The 17,807-nt window shown below is 37.7% G+C and overlaps 1 long non-coding RNA gene across 1 annotated transcript; it reads left to right on the top strand.

Moving 5' to 3' along the window:
* The first annotated feature begins 2,528 nt into the window (after window positions 1–2,528).
* On the top strand, window positions 2,529–17,314 carry LOC130259276 (uncharacterized). The gene is made up of 3 exons (XR_008841611.1): window positions 2,529–2,652; window positions 11,132–11,269; window positions 17,274–17,314. It is a non-coding gene; the product is annotated as an uncharacterized LOC130259276 (long non-coding RNA).
* Window positions 17,315–17,807: the final 493 nt, after the last annotated feature.

The raw sequence follows: 17,807 nt of genomic DNA, 5'->3' as shown, positions 1-17,807 counted from the left end.
ACTGCTGCAGCAAAATGCACTATTTATAACAGATAAAATATACATAGAGGTCACAACACTGATGTTACCTTCAAATATGATCTATTTAGTTACTGTTTTTTAATTATTCTCAAAGTTCAAATTCTTTCCACAGAGAGCTGTGATATCAAATGCCACTATGAACTCTTGCTGAGTATTTTATTTGTATTATTCATCCTAATAATAAGCTGTTGCTTCTTATTTTAATTATTCTAGTAGGTGTTTCCTTACAGATTGTGATTTATCTAGTAGTCTAATGTCATCTCTAGTTTAGGCCTATCAACAAACTTGACCCTTACAGAAGGCTGTATCAGTGAATAATAAACATCTAAAGTGTTACTTTTTCACAAGAAGAGTTTTAACACTGGCAGTACCATGTAATAAAGAGCATTTTTGCCTTCCTACACAGCTTCCTGCCATATAAGTGTCTCTGTAACTGTAGGTACAGGCTGCTTTTTCTATTTTAATGCTTATTCTTAAATTATTCTCTGTTCTGCATGTCTACAAATATAGGCAAAATAAACTTAATAGCTTAGTTTAAGGTCTGCCCTCTTAGTTTTTCTTACTTTGAGGATCTGTGGTATAAAATCAAGAAACTTCCTCCTGAATGTTTTAGAATAAATAACCGAATCACCTCTAAATATACAACCCAAAATCAAGAAATTAAATCAGTCTGAATGGAAGACACATTCTTTCCTGAGTTACTTATTGTCATTTTAGTAGCTCTTCAGACTTTCTGGAGTTTTCCAGACAGTGATTACTGTAAATAGTTAAAAAATACAATTTAAAAAAAAACAATCCTCTGTAGCTGGAAAGGGTGATTTTGGTCATTGCTGTCACAGTGCACATGAGGTTTGTGCTGGTAGTTTAGTTTTTCCAGCTGGAGAACCTGAGGCACAGGAAGGATGAGCTCTTGTTCCCTCAGAAAGAAACTAGCAAGTGAGCCATAAAGCAAATGCAAGCCCATCTGTGGCAAGCTTGGTCTCTCAAATGTCTATTTTTGTGTCACTAGGTGGTAATTGACAAAATCTGTTACTGTTCCTCAAGTTTATAGCAGGAATAAATGAGAAGTCTCTCGTTAATTTGCTTCTAAATGATAACATTTGTCATAAAGCTCTTTACAGCCAAACCCTACTTCACTAATATGTGAAGCCAATCTGAAATTATAACTGAAAAGGAAACCTGGGAAAACCCTTCAAGAAGGCTTTTGCATACTTTACAGCAAATTAGAAAAGTGTAAGTTAAGGATTTTTCCTTTTAAAATCCTGAATCTTGTCTGCATTTGTTTGTGTTAGCCCTGTTGGGGTTTTGCTCATGGTAGAAACCAACTTATGTTAATATGTATTTATCCTGCCAAGGTACAGACATTTCAGATTTTCTGGGATGCAGATTCAGACTACAAAATTACTAGAATAAACTGAACCACTCAGAAGTAGGAGTGATGAAAGAGATGCCTGTCCTTTGCAAATATGCAGCTGTGGGCCCAAAGAAAGGAAATCAAGGTCATGGTCACAAAATAACTCTGCTTCTGTCTTTGGTACCAACTGCTATTTGTTCATGGAATTTCATAGTATTCACATAAAAGCTGTAGGAAATTAATTTATGGGAAATTAATTGTGGGTTGATGGGCAATATTATTCCAAACACAGTCTAATTTCAGGTATTTAATTATCTGTAAAAATTGAGATGAACAGTACTTTCAGCATTAATTCTTTGTTAGATAGTTCTACTCCACTATAGGTGATGGAATTTTCCTGGTGTATACCAGCTAGACTCATAGGATACTGTTTGTCTCTACAACCACTTCTCCTTTGTTTGCTTGTCTGTATAGATCATAATACCTCTCACTATAACCCATGGATTAGCTTTAACCACTCCCATTTTTAAATTTTTTTTAAATTTTTTTTTTAATTGATAAGTTTTCAAAAGGCAAAATTGGTTTTCTCCTAACCTTCAGCATCAAGCAGTCAACATGTCAGGCAGCAGTTTGGTAACTATGCTTTAGAGTATACGAGTACAATTTCAGATTTTTGCTTGTTTTTTGATTGCTTGGTTGTGGGTATTTTTAATAATTTGTGGCTCCCAAGTTTTTTTCCCAAGATCTGTAATTAAGAAGGTTGTATTCATGATACAGTCATTAATAATTACTGAATTTTATATATTAATTCATATGTATAGGAAATCAGCATTTAATGAGAATTTCTGTCTTTTGATAATCTCTGTAAACTGAGAAGATTTGCCTAGGAGTTAGATGTTTGTGCCAGGAGTCTCAGACAGAAAGAGTTTTATTTCTCTTAGATGATAAACTTTAATGGAAACATCAGCCTGCAAGAGAGCATTTTCTGAATTCATGAAAATCATTCAGGCCCTGCTTTTGTTTTGCTGGTAAACATTGCTCTTTAATTCAGAAAACAGTTTGTACTGGCCTGGGGAAGCCTGTCTCATTTGATAATGGGCTCTGAATCCCGTGGATTATTGCAGGGATTTTATCTTGCAGTAATCTCCAGGGAGAAATGTACAAACAGCTGGGAGAGCAAGAAGGAACTGCATTGTGCTGCAGGAGTTTGTGGAGCAGAATTTTAGGGTGCTGGAGTGGAACTCAATACCAACATGAATCTTTTCTGCTTTTCTCTGGTAAGTGTGCACACACTTTTTTTTTTTTTTTTTTTAGTGGTTACTGAGTTTATAAACTGATCTGGTGGGTGAGCTTTTATGGAAAATAATGAAGGTTTTATATCACAAACCATGCAAGGGTTGTATAACAACACTGAGTCTCTCTAGCCTAGATGAAGGAGCTATTGTATAAAAAATTGTATGTAGCAAAATACGATTCAGTAAAAAAATAAAGCAGAGAATGCATAATAAATGTGTCATACACTATCTGTGCCTGTTGCAAAACCAGGCAGATTTAGTCATGAGGCATTTAATCCAAATACAGTAAAACACCTCTTAAGTAAAATAAAATTATTAATATATGTATTTTATAATTTGTTTCACACTAGGTTTTTTATTTTATTAGATAATAGTGTCCATTTTTCTTCTTCAGTACTTTGGGAGAACTGCTAGAACTTTTCAAGCAGTAGTTTTCTATTAGTCAAAAATGAAAACAATAGTCATCAGGGATAATTTAGTCATGGCAATATTTGCACACAAACAGAGGACTTGATTTAAGATCCTCTTTAGCTGATGTTGTTTTCTTGCACTTTTTGTTTGTTTGTTTATTTGTTTTGCTTAGTTGGTTGGGTTTTGGTTATTTTTGGGTTTTTTCCCCCTTCTCTTTCCTTGCCTCAAGGCAACACCTCAGAATGAGCAGGTAAATCAGGATAGGAGATCCACAGAAACTGCTTCTGTTTTAAGAGCTTAACCATCTGCCAATACCTATGTCCAGTATTAGCAATGGTAATTAGCTCAGTATATTTGCTGTATTTATGCAGCACAGTAGATCTGTTTGCCCATTCTTCATCTTTTGTCCTGATGTTTAGTATATCATTCCCATATATTTTGAAAGAATAATAAAAATCAGTATTCAAGCAGCACTAATACAAACTCAAATAGGGCAACTGCTTTGTGCAAATCACTGCTCCTGATTGCTAATACTTAGTGCAAGTCCTGGTGTTTTCCAGATCATAAGGATTAAAAGCTGGTTTGTACTTAAAGTAAAATGCAGTGTATTTCAGGATTCTGTGACAAGAGTCACTCTGAAAAATAATTCTGTGGGAACTCAGTGACAATTTTGATCATAGTTTAGTGTGAATTCCTATGTGTTTGTGCAGTTAACAGTGGCTTTGTGGTACAATCTGTAACAGCTTGAAAATACTAATTTCAGAAGTTCTTTGGGAAAGAACTGTTCTACCAATATTTCACTGTTCTGTTGGAGCAGATTGCAGATTCTTGTTTTCCAAGTAGTTCACTTTTTAAAAAGGTGCTGAGCTTTGTATCAGTTGAGAAACCAACATTTAGATGAAATGTCATGTAGATTGTGTGAGTGAGAGTAGGTCAAGCTCCATTTTCACTGTTGAACTCAGTATGCAGCACCCAGGGTTTCTGTGGGAGAGCAATGGCTGCTGTGATAATGGATGGTTCAGGAAAGTGAAAGCTGGTGCCAGGGTAGTTTCTGTAATGAAATAATTAGTTCTGTTTAAAGATTGCTGCTAAGAAGATAACCTCAGTTCTTTACAGGCTGTACACAGGAGCCATTCTGTCTGCTTCCATAATCTTCTGCTCACCCAGCAAAACACCTCACAAGTTATCAACATCTAAAGATAATTTATAGGTCATTGATGGCTTTCATAAAAGGAAGAGCCCTGTACAGTCCTCCCTGTGCCTGTGACACAGGGCAGTTTCTTTCAGTAATCAGATTGTCCAGCTTGGCAATGAGCTGGCGATCCAAGAATACACACTGGCCACTTTTACTCTGTCCCCCTGTGACCGTGGAGAGGCTGGCTACAAAGAACTTGTAGTGTCAATATAAGGGCATTTTTCCATTCAAGAGAGTCAAGCCAGAAATAATGAACAGCATCAACATTATTAGGATTCAAAGGCAGCTTTTAAAGGTGCTAGGGGAGACAGTTCCTTAGTAGATGCAAATAACACCAAGGAATAGAAATCATGGTTGATTTACACCCAGTGAACATCTGGAGTAACTGCTAAGCCTGAAATGGTGGAAGAGCAATTGAGTCTATTGACAGACAGAACACAAAGAGCTGAACAAAATAAATAATATTCTCATGGAAGTATTTATCTCATGTAGACTGGCTGTCAAGGCTTCAGATGGCAAAGAGTGTGTGTGTGTGTGTGTGCATATGCACATACTGTTAAAATACACTGGTTTATAGCTCAGAATGCATCTTTCTACCCTATAGTGGTGTACAGTGGTTGAAGTAATCTACAGCCTGAGAGAATGAGAGTAATATTCTGTTTAACCAGACTTCTGGCTGATCCAAAGTGGTGGAACATCCGGGAAGTTAGAGGAACATCTGTTCATACTGCTGAATTTGGGTTTGCTTTTCTACTTGTCCATAAAACTGAGACATAGTATGAGCATGAGACAGTGTTATGGGCCAGTGTAGCAAGTGGTGATGTGAAGGCTGGACACACATAACAGTCACAAGATGGTTGTGATGGGGCATTGGAGCCTGAACTGGATTCTCCCCCTCCCATGAGGCAAAGAGGAATTACTCCAATCTGTCACCACTTGGGAGTCCTCTGGTCTCTTAGTAGGGGGTGCTCCAGCATGGGGTATTTCCCCAGAAGTACTTTTTGTCCTCAGCTGACTTCAGAATGATTTGGTTTCTCAGCTGAGATTATTTTTCTCATCAGACTCATTGCCTTCTTCTCAAGAGATTTGCAGGCAAATTAGATTTGCCTTCAAAACCTTGTGTCCCTTTTCCATTTACAAAATGATCAACAGGATAAATGTCCCTCTTTTTTTGTAGATATATTATGTTAAAAGGTCAACCTTAGACCTTAAATTTGCAGTGTCTTTTCCATCTCATGGTGCTTATCATGTCAAAAAATTGAATCAGAACAATACTCTTTATATTATGGGCAATATACAGAGAGAGTCCCAAATCAAGTACTGCTTTTGTATGAATTGCTAGAAATTATGCTGCCAACCTGTTTTGATACACTGCCTAATGAATGTCAGAATCCTACAAATCTGATAAATAAAATTTACTGTTGAACTGTGAAATCCTTTAGTTAAGGTAGAATATTTTTCCTGCATTATTTTCTTAAACTGGCTCTCCAATATCAAGGATACACACACTAGGATTAGCACCAATTAATCTGGAACAGTACTTGTTAAATGTATGCTCTCAGCTCCTGCCCTTCAGTAAAGTTTTCATAAGAAAGCACAGCAGAAACCTGTGTAAGGCAGTAGAGAAATGCAGTGACATCCTAATCACCGTGTTGTTCAGATCAGTTATTCAAGTTGAGCACTGGTCTTAGGATTTAAGCCAAACAAGATCCTTTTCATTTGTCTATTTCTTTCCCATATGGTGCCTTTCTAACCATCACTTTTGCTACTAAAATGTAAAGTTAAGTACTGAGTGAAAGTCTAATCCTCTTAGTGATTTTCGGTAGCGTTGGACTAGTTATGTTTTATTTTGATTGTTGGTTTAAAGATGTGCTGACAGCACAATGTAAAACATATTACATGTAATGTTATAACCTGAAAAAGCCCTTGGCAATAAAAGCTAATGTTTCTATAGTGCAAAATGCAGAGGGAATAAGTATTAATAAAAGTGATGTAGTGGATAAATGATGAATTAGCTGGAGCCTCTATATTAAAGATACCATAGAGTAAATAGAAGGTGCTAATGCTGCCATGACCAGTAGGACATGATGGTACTTAGAAATGGACTGGTCTTAAAAATATGTTTTGCCAAAGAAGGATTAGTTGAATGTAGAAAGAAGTCCACTCCTCTAAAGGGGAGTGTGACTCAAAGAGATCTAAGTGATTGAACTTTATAATGCTTCCCATGTAATCATCTCTATATAGTCCTTGTTCCTTTCAGCTGGATTGCCACCATCCCACCATACACAGGATTCCCCTAAACCTGAGATGGAAAATTACCTGACTGCATTACTAAATGCTCCTTCTCCACCTTATGATCAAATTAGTCTCTGCATTCATGATAATAATAATATCATGCAAGAAAAGAGCTACAGGCAATTATTTTCTTCTAGATCTAAACTAGGATATTTTTTCCCATAAAACTCCTGAAACAAAGAGCTTCAGAAAGTTTTCTTATTCCATGTAGGATAAAGAAAATATGCTAACTACTCCAGAAGTTCATTTTTTTATTCTGCTATCTCTCATTTTCCTCTGTGATGTTTACTATGCTCAGGACTACTAAAAGAATTAACATATGAAATGAAAAAGCTTTACTGACTTGGCAGGTTTCGGTATAAAAGCAGACTTAACTGAAAAATAAAATAAAATAGAAGGGAGCAATAAAATTTCAATTTCAGTTAAATATCTTGAGTTGCCCTCAAAAAAAGGCAGTTACTACAAGGAAAATATACTCTTATAAAATAGAAAACCAGCAGGCAAAGAAAACAATTTTGAAAATTTAATATGTATTTTCTCTTTTTTTGGGTGCTCTCTTTCTCACTCCTGTGCTTTTTTGTGTGAGTTTTCTTTCTTACACTTGCTTTCCTCATTGTCCCTTTCCCTCTCTGTCACGTATTCTCACTCTTCCTTGTGAGAACTCTTTCTGTGTTCACCTGAGCTCACAAAAGCCTCCCTTCCTCTCTTTCTTTCCATCTTTCTTTTTGTGTCCCTTTCCAATCTTTTCATTGTCCCCCCACTTTCTCACTGTTCTTTGCCTTCACTTTTCTCTCCCTTTTCATCTTTCTCATGCTTCTCTTTCACGAGCTCTCTTTATGCTTCTCCCTTCCTTCAACAATGTCATGTATTATTCCCTATTGATGGTTGCATTTTATGTTGCAGAATCCTGGAAATGTATGACAAGCTTTTAAACTCATCCTTTTTGTTTAGAATGTGTGATTCTGCTCTCTCACTCATTTTCACTCTTTGTGTGACCTCACTCTTTTCTGCACACTCATGCCCTTTCTCCCTTGCTCAATTCTTCATGGCCACTCAGTCTCATGCCCTGGTGCTCACTTTCTTGTCCCCTTTCTCCCTCTTTCCCAAGAGCTCTGTTTGTCACAAGGATTCCTTGTCCATCATTTCTCACATATTCACTCTTTCTCACAAGTTGTCCTGCTCTTCTCCCCTTCCTCACAGCCCCTCTTTCTCATGGCTTTCACTGTCTCCTGACCTCAGCCCTTCCCTCACAACCTCATTCTCACTCCCTCTCCTGCCTGCACAGTCATTTCTTGCACATGCCTTCTCTTTCTTGAACAATCCATCCTTCTTGAACATCCAAAATTGCACACCATCTCCTCCTCACTCCTCTTCTCTGTGCCATTCACACTCCCATCTTCTCATGCCTCCACTCTTGCTTTCTTGTGTTTGCTGGGCTTTTTTTTTGCCTGCTGTATTTTCCCAGCACACTCTTTCTCACATTCTTACTTCCTTTATTTACCACTCTCTTTCTTTTTCTCTCACATGTGAACTTTCTTGCAGCCTTGCTAGTGCATGCTTGTGCTTCTTTGCACACTTCCTTTCTCAAGCACTTGCCCTTTCTCATGATGGTGCCTTTCTTGCACCCTTCCCTGTGATTTCCTTCATGTGCTCTCCTGCTCTCTTGCCTTCAACGCTTTCTAGCACCCACTCTTTCCTGTGCCCTCCTGCTTTCTCACAAGTGTTTTCTTTTATGTGAGCATTCCCTCTGATGTGGGCTTGTTATGTCTTACAGTCATATTTGCTGTCTTAATCTATTTTGTGTGCACTTCTTTTCTCAATCTCACTCTTTCCTGTATGTAGGGATACTTTCTCATGCCCTCTCCTTTTCTCACACCTTGATTTCCCATTCTTGTTCCCTCACACTCTTTCTCACAACCTTGATGCTCACTTTCTCACTCCATTTCTCTGCCCTTCTCCTGGTGCTTTCTCCCTCTTTATTCCTTGTCCATTCCCTTTCTGGAGTGCTCCCCCTTTCTTGTGGTTTCATTTTTCTTGTACCTCTCTCTTCCCAGCACCCTCCTTGCACATGCTGGTAGTTTCTCCTGCAACCATGTTCCCACACACCATGGGCTTTTCCCCATCCTTTTACTTTCCTTTCTTGTAGCTACACTTTTGCTTTCTTGATTCTTTCTTGTCACACCCCTGCTCATTTCCCTGCACCTGATTTTTTTGGTGCCCTCCCTCTCTCATGTGCTCGCTCTTTCTCATTCCCTGGCTCTTCACCTGCTCTTGCTGTTTCCACTGCTTACTCTCCACTTCACACACTCCTGTGCCTCCTCCTGCACTCACAACCTTTCCATTCCCTTAAGTTCACTCTTCCTCAGGAAAATTTTACTTCTCATCCAGTATCTGTCTCATGCTCTCTTTCTTGTCCTCTCCCACTCTCATTCATGGCTCCTCTCTTTCACACATTCCCTCTTTCTCTCTTGTGCTCCCTCATCTCTTTCTTCCTCTTCTCCACCCACTCCCTGTTTTGAGTGCTGGCTCTTCCTTGTGCACTCACTTTTTCTGCTGTTCTTTCTCACAGCAGTTGTGTTTTCCCATGTGCTCCACTTGCACTCATCCTCATCCTCAAGCCCTTGTAATTCTTCATGCACATTCTATTCTTTGTGCCCTCTCTCTTCCACACGGACCTGCTGCTTTTTCTGCACATCTGTGCTCATCCTTTCTCACACCCTTGAGCTCCATCTTTCTCACACAAGATTTCTCTTTGTTGCTTGAGCTCTTTCTCACATTTTCCTTTTCCAAGCACTAATTCTCACATGCTCTTTCTCCCTTCCTCTAGGTTTCACCTCTTATCTTTCCCCCTCTCCACCCTCTCTTATCCTTGCTCTTTCCCCCATTTCTTCCTTTTTTTCTGTATTCTTTTGCTGTATTTTCTTACCCTTTTCCTCCCCCCACCACTCTCTTTTTTCACTTCTCCTTGTCCTATCTTTTCTTTCCCTTTTTAGCTCTCTCATGCTTTCTCTTTCAAATGAGTTCTCCTTTATTCTTCCTTCTCTTCATTAAATATTCTCCTCACCAAATTTGTGTTTTATTCCCTGTTGTGGGAGAAGTATATGGCTGCATTTCACATTGCAGAACCCTGGAAGTGTGTAACAAATTTTTAAACTCATCATTTTTTTTTTCTAAATATGTTCCATCCACAACTTCAGATGGGGAGGCTGAACCATCATTGCTATATGGCAAAATACTTGCAGTGATAAAAAATAAATGCTGTAATAAAAAAAATGCAGTTGCTGTCAAAACCCAGGCTCAGCTGGATGTTCAGTACTTCCATGTGTTTCATAAACTAGGCACCAATTTCCCAGGAAGCATTAACTCATTAGTTCCTAGAATAGGCTCAAGTATGTAACTTGAGTATTTTCAAGAAGTTCACCATGAAATATTTCTCCCAAAATATTTATTTTGGTTTATCAAGAATCTAGCAGACTGAGGCAAATAAATATCCATTGATAAACATTGTGCTTGCAAAAATTAGTCATGTCTTTGAACTGCTGCTCCACCAGTCAAAAATATTGCCTGTAAAGCTTTATATATTAATAATATAACTTCAAATATACATCTGTGTTTATCTTCTGTACTAAAGGAACAAATGCCTTAAATAATAATATATTATGTAAATTTCAATGGTGTTGCTCTGCTGTTAGTCACACTGCTATAAATTTGATTTATTCCTTAATTAATGCAGCTAAAATTAGTAATCAAAATTCATTGGGAAAATATTCAGTGCAGATCAAAACGGCAACATCTAAAATTTAGGATCATGAGTTAGAGTGTCTTTAGTTTTGCCATCTGCTTTCACTTAACTCTTGAATTATGAGATGGCAGTGTGTATATGTAATTCTAGCTCTTGGAGCTGTGGGATAAATGTGAAAATCTTAGTTTCTATTTAAATGTTTATTATTCTTTGTGGTCAGAGAAAAAGAACCTTACATGTGCTTTAAAACACAGAGTTCAAAAATTTGAATGCAAATGGAATTTTAATTCTAGGCATTATCATTATTTTGGGGGCCTAAACCATAACTGTCCAATTCTGGGAGCTGGCAGCATTGTTTCTAATTCTAAGTAATGGGGTTACCTTTCTGCATCAAATTAACTTTTTTCCTTGTAGAGAAGTTCTAACTATAAAGCATTTCTATGGTTCATATAAAAGTTTTCATGGTATATGGTTTTCATAGTTTTCATAGGAATTTTCATGTAGGGTTCAGTTGGAGATATACACCTGGTTTTCCTCCTTCTAAGCAGATAATATTAATTTTTACTGTACCCTCAGCTTTAACGTGGCAATCCATGGTGTTTAAGTCATGACACTGTGAACTACAGCATTTGGGTACTTACTAAAATCAACACTTAAATGCCTTTTTAGAGAAAAAAACTAAGGATTTCAAAACACGGGGGAGATAAAGCATTCCATTATGCAAATCACACAGACACATTCCTTTTTAAATTACGGTTCATTTATTATGTTTGCAAGTGTTCATCTCTGTTTATTTTATTTTTCATTTTATATTTTAGGAGGGCTCGATGGACAGCTTGTATGAGCCTGTCCCAGAACGTCAGGAAGCCAAGGATACAACTGCTCCTGAAAGCCAGGCTGTGACTCCAGTGAGCACAGAGCCAAACTCTGGGGCACCTGACAGGTCCATGTCTTTGGTAAGCAACATTTAATTGCAAAGCATGCAATGCATTCTGAAAAAAACAATTGCTCTGCACGTGGGCAAGTGGTGTTCTGCTGGTTTATCTGCCAGTTTAGGCTCTGTAGAGCCACTGTTCAAATCTCATCTCTGCAGCCAATGACCTGATTTCTGTCCAGTGGTAACAAGCACATTTGAAAGCAGGTCATGAGTTTCTGTACAGAAAGCAGTAAAGGGAGATTAGTGCAGCTGCACTGGACAGGAGAATTTCTCCTTGCAAGTAACAGTGGATGAAAGCTCTGGGTGCAGTTATTGGTTTGTCTCTAAAGAATATACTACCACTGTCTTTGGTTGTCCTTTTTTATTAATATAAAAAAAAAATTCTAAAGCTTCAGTTGCATGAATTTTGTAACTGATGGCCTCTGGAATAAACTTGACATTTTACAAGACCTCATTAGGCAAACATGAAGAAGGCTGTCTTCTATTTTTTCTTTTTCCTTCCTTAATGATGTTACCCTACTTAATCCCTTCTTATTTGCCTGTTATTGGTAGATTAGATGATGCTTTGACAAATACTTTAACATGGTATATTAAATTTAATAAAATTAATTTCATAATCTCTGTTCTCTGCTTTGCAATGTGCCTTTGCTTATAATTACTGTTTCTATTTCAATGTATGATGCAGTCTGGTGATGGAATAAATGGGAAAACAGGATGTTCATCATTCAGAAGAAAGAGTCTTCCCTTCAGATATTGTGACAAGTTCTAGCCACGTGCACTCTGGGTTAGGTACCATGCACCTATGAGACTGCTGGGCCTTTGGTGTTGAAATGTCACTCAGCAGGCTTGCACACAGGATTTGTCTGGAGAAAGTTCTGCAGTTGGTGGGATGGGAGACTGCCTGGGGAACTGTGGCTTGAACTTGTTCAGTTGCTAAAGGACTGAAGACAACTTGTTCTCAGTCCCTCTCTTCCACATAATCTCCTTGGGACTGTAAATAATGGTCCTGGTTTTGAGGGTGTAGCAGTGCAGAGATCTCAAGGTGATTCCTCATAGCATCAGCACAGATCTATGGGCTCTGAAATGTCCCTACATTATAATTTTCCTGCAATAGGTGGGAGATGCTCTCCTGAGTGACAGCGCTTTTCCCTATTACCAGCTGTGGCCTTGTCACTATAAGAATGAGCTGCCTCTGCAATGTTCCAGTTAAGGATGTATATTTGTGGTTGTGAAATATGCCTGTAACCTCATCCTAGCTTGACTGGAGTGTGGTCACTATGGGAAGCTCTAGTTATTTGTGTTTGTATTCTGCATGCCACTCTATATGCCCAAAGATGAACATTTTAATGCAGCTCCTACATCCATTCAGTCTTTCCCTCCTTGCTGTGACTCCAAACCAACTTAAATTTCAATGACTGCTACAATAATATTTCCTTGGCCAGTAGATGTTTGTCTGTTAGAAGCAGTATTTTGGCAATGTAAAATGTAAAAGGCAGATTTGTTTTTTGGTTTGTACCCAGAATAGGACCTATGATATCCTAATGGACTTTGCAGTAGAAAACTAATAAAAATTGCCCTTTATTTTCTCAAGGTATGGTAAGGACACACCCACAGCACTGTGCTCTGTTTGAACAATGTGTAAAACTGAGACTTAAAACTGCAGTAGTTGTTTACATCAGGCTGTTTCTTTCTTTTCCTTGTTTTATTCTGCTTTTTATTTGGCAGCATCTTCAGATTTTTCATTGTATTGGTTTAGAGTTAGACTTCATAAATTATTTGTCTAAAGAAAAATAATCAACCTATCCAGTAAAGAACTTTATTTTCCTTGAGCCAAGATGCAGAAGCAGATTTGCTACTACTGTAATATTAGAAAATCCCATACGTTAATCTGAACAAATTTTAGCAAACATCTTTCACACTGCTCAGTATTTTTTGGGATAGCACTGTATAGTCCATGAAGATTTCTGCATAATACTGACTAGAAGAATACAGCACTTTGGTTTCTGCTACCTCTTACCATATATTTTTATTTACTTAGATATTATGGTGATGGCACATTTGTTCATCATTAAATAAAAAGTTCATCCTCAATAAAAACAACTCTAAATAGGGTAGGCACACTTGGCTCACCAAGTATAAACAAGAGGCTTCCCAAGGCTGGCCCTGGGCTGTATTTTCTGGTTTAAGAGAAAAATAAAGGAGTTAAGCTCAGCATTTAACTAAAAATAACGGCGAGATGCTGTGTCACTGTGCTGGCTGTAGAATCAACACGATTATTTATAAAATACTTTCTAGAAATGGAAAACAAGATTAGTGATGACGTGTCAGCAGTAAGACCTATGGAAAAATGTGGCTAAGGCCAGGGGCCTGTGTGTAATCTTATCTGCTATTCCTGGCCTGTGAGCTATTACAGCTACACCTTGGATGAGGCTGTTAAGCTCATTAACCGAGCCCATTTGTGCTTCTCTCCCATTTTTAATTCCTTCACTCGGTCCCAGGCAGCCCCCACAGCATGATGAATTCAGGACATTGTTGGCTCCATTTAGCCATCCATCATCATGCAGTAATGCAGGTGTATAAGTGCACTGCTAAGAAGGGATGGACTCGAGTGAATGTTTAAATGGTTGGCTGAAGCACGGCAGGTTCCACAGAGCTGCTAATTCTCCAAAGGGTGGAGCAGCCTGGCACGGCACACTTCCTCCTCAGGAGGCTTTTCCCCTTCCTTTTTCCTTTCTAGCTTCAAAATCAACAGGGCAGGCATCCAGCATCAGATTCCCTCACATTTACAAAGGGTGACTAGGTCTAGAGAAAATTTTTCCTTGTAATACAACGAGGTAGTGATTTTCTTGCAGTGAACTTGGCTGTTGTGATTTTTCCTAATCATGGCTGGGCTGTGAAGTTCTTCTGGAGATGTGGGCAATGCAGGGCAGTGTGGTCACTGAAGCTGTGCAGGACATAATTCACTAAACATAGTCTTTTTGAACCGGCTCTTTTTGCTCCTGGCCAAACATCTGCCCAAATGACACATCCTGTATGAAGAAAATATGCCTTTCATGTAGACTGTTCTTCTCCTTCACATAACTCCAGAGACCTGTTTAGTATCCAGAATTATTTGCCAGTGATGTTTCCACCCTGGGTTCCTGTGGTACTATCCTGAGCCTGTTGTGCACATTTGCCTTTTGATTTTAATCCTCTTGGAGAATTGGCCTGTTAACTTTATGATTACTTGGTCTGTTGCTCAGCTTCAGTAATATTCTCAGAAAAAAAGAAAAAAACTGATTTTTTGAATTGTTTCTGTACTTCCTGTATAGGAGATCTGAATTGGACCTTCCTCAGAAACAGCTGGTAGCCATGAGTACCTAATGAATCAAATGGGGGCTATTAACTGGGAAACTGAATTTCCACCTCTTGTCACCTGGTGTGACAGTCTTCTACCTCATGAGCTGTCTCCAGCTTCTCAGGGGAAGAGTGTCCAGTATAAAAACCATCTTCATATATCCTGTCAGACTGCAATCATCAATTGTCATAAGATACACATATTTTTGAACTGCTGACTGTGATATGATTGACCACCCTGTATATCAGAAAAGTGCCAAAAAAATTATCAGTTGTTCTAATCTCTTACCAGGAATATCAAAATCAGTTGTGATACCTGCCCTAATCTGCAGTGTTATACTTGGCCTTTGATCCCAGTGAGGGCAAGAAGAGGGCTGGCTATCTGAAATGGTCATTTCCCTGTTTGCAAGTCTTAACACAATTCTAGGTTTTCTCAGCCAGCTGGAAACACCAGAGGGTTTAATTCAATCCCTTAATTCAGAGTTATTTGATAAAATCAGGAAGAAAAGGGCTTAATCAATAATTTGATCGTGCAGGGTTTCCACATGTGCAGTTTTTTTTCTAGGAAACAGATTGTTCACATTTGGGATAAGGAAGGAAAGAATTGTTCCCATAAACAAGATAATTATGCTTTTTAGAGAGTGTGGTGTCAAGGTGAACCTTTATTTACATTCTAAGTTAAAATATGTTTCCAAAAACTAGTTTCATTTTAAAGTTACATGTAATTTTAAATGTAGTCAGTACTGAAAAGATACTTTGAAAAAGTACTAACGAGAGCAATTTTACTCTTGTACCCCAATTTAGCCAGCAGGAACAGTATGTTAAATGAAAGGTGCCATTTTAAAATGGCTATTTAAGTCCACTACATATTTAATTTTGGCACACCCTCCCATGATATCCTGTGAACTTGCATCAGTCATCAACTCAATATATGATGTACTGTCATCAATGCAACTTTGCTGGACTTTTAGAATTGATTTCAAGTTGTGGAGCAAAACATTAAACCCTGTTTCATGGCCTACATCAGCCTTTTGGTGTGTGAATATATGAATCAAGTCTTTCAAGGTATATTGCCAAAATGTAGCCTGTCTCCAATTTTTTGCCTGGATCATATAAAGATTCTAAATTACAGTATCCTTTGGTCTCTGAGCTCTATGCACAATGCTTCCTTTAACAAACCTGTTTGAAATCAAACATTTGATATTTCTCTGAAATTTTACACTACCCTTTTAAAGAAGCCTTAAAATCACTTTTTAAACTTTTTTTTAACTTCTCTGTGTTTCTGCATCTCAGTTAGTAATTTCTCTTGATTTATTGAAAATACTTGTCTCAAGACTAGAATGCTGACTTTTTTTTCAGCAAGAAATTTATTTTACATTGCTTACATTATTTCAAACTAAGTGCTAAATTCTGTATACTTTTTTCATCTACATGCAACGTCTGTGAGCAAATTGACACAGGCAAAAAAAAAAAAAAAAAAAAAAAAAAAAAGATGTGGAAACTGCATGTAATTATTAACATTCACAAATATCCATGCTAAAAAACAGAACAGGAAAACAGCCTTTTCTTAATGCACTCCCTGAAAAAGCTTAAAAAAAATCTATGATGAGTTTTACTGAGAGTAGGGGAGAAATATATTATGGACTTATATGGTTTTATATAGTACAGGTTTTGGGTTTTTATCATGCAACCTGGATGACATTTTTAAATTACTGTGGTAAGAGTCATGCAGATGCAGTTACAAGAATGAAATAAATTTAACATAATATTATAGGAAATAGATTTATAAAATAATGAATGGTTATATTATTTTTTAATGCCTCTTGTTACACAACAGATTGAAGTGGTATCATTATGGACATTTTTAATCCAGTTCCTGCTTTTCAGGCTGGAAGAAATAAATAAGAAAGTGACACAGTGCTTTGATATCCCGTCTAAGGACATATCACAATCATATAGGGACAGAGTCTCTTCAGTCCTAGCATGACAACCTTAGGTTTTCCTGCAGTTAAAATTAGCCTCAAGCCCATGGTTAGCTGCACAGCAAACATGCATTGGGATGTTTTGGTACCATTTGCCCAGCAAGACACCTTTTTGTTCTCTCTTTCAACATCTACATCACTTCTCCTCCTTTCACACCTTGTCAGGGTATAAATAATTATTATCTGGGACATGGGGGCTGTGTGATCTTGCCTCCAGGCCAGTGTTTGATTCTGATTTGGTCCCTTTCAATTTTATCTGCAGTTTCTGCCCTTTTCCACATTCCCCTGCATGTTTGGGTTTACAAACTCTGTGTCTCGTGTCTGTCAGGAAGCCACAACCCATTGCAAAGGATTTTAATCCTCACAAAGTTTCAAAGGATCATACTATGGAAGAAATCTGACATTCATTCCTGGGGTATGAGCATGATTCCCTGGTTTTTCAGGGGTATTATTGTTGTCAGCTTCCTGGGAGCCATGGATGACTGAAGCCTCCTGAAATCAGGACACATCATTACATATATTCTTTGCTTCACTGTGTCCTCCACAGCTTCAGCAGCTGGGAAAAGAAGACTGGAAGTGTTAGTGGATATTAAAAAACACACATCAAAAGTATATAATTCATTGTCTTTTCAGTGACAAAAACAATACATTTGGACTAAACAGTTTTGATTTTCATAGACCTTTTTTTCTCTATCTTTTTAAAAGGAGTTCCCTGACTTTGAGAACACACTGAGCAAAAAAAGAAAGTAAGTTGAGACCAGTTCAAGGTCTACAAGTGTCACTATATTTGTCTGTACCTTTCATCCTTGTTGTTTTATTAATGTTTGCCAATGTTGCTTTCATTCTCATAGAGTACATGTATTAATGTTGAAGAGCACATAACAAGCTTGTAATGCATTACTAAGGTTCTTTTGCCATGACTTTTTCATTTCCACACAGCTTTCTTCCAAAAAATCAGAACCAGGACAGCTGAATCAAATGCAGTTAATCTGAGCTTGGTTTAACCATATGTCTGCTTTTCTGAGAGATTGAAGTGGTAACCTATTTTACAGCATGTTTGCACCATTGACCTGATAATCTCCTGAAGAAGCTTTTTTTTTGTTGTTGTGTTTTTAATCCGAGTAAAAAATTTGTTTGGAAAATGATTTGGATAAAGCAGGTCAGACATAATTTTATGAATCGTTTTTGTGATAGCAGTATGTTTTGAATCCATTCATGAACACAATGCTATGTTTTGGG

The sequence above is a fragment of the Oenanthe melanoleuca genome, chromosome 1 (assembly GCF_029582105.1).
Source record: "Oenanthe melanoleuca isolate GR-GAL-2019-014 chromosome 1, OMel1.0, whole genome shotgun sequence".
Taxonomy (NCBI): domain Eukaryota; kingdom Metazoa; phylum Chordata; class Aves; order Passeriformes; family Muscicapidae; genus Oenanthe; species Oenanthe melanoleuca.
The sequence above is the reverse complement of the archived record's forward strand: the minus strand, read 5'-3'. Positions and strand labels throughout refer to the sequence as shown.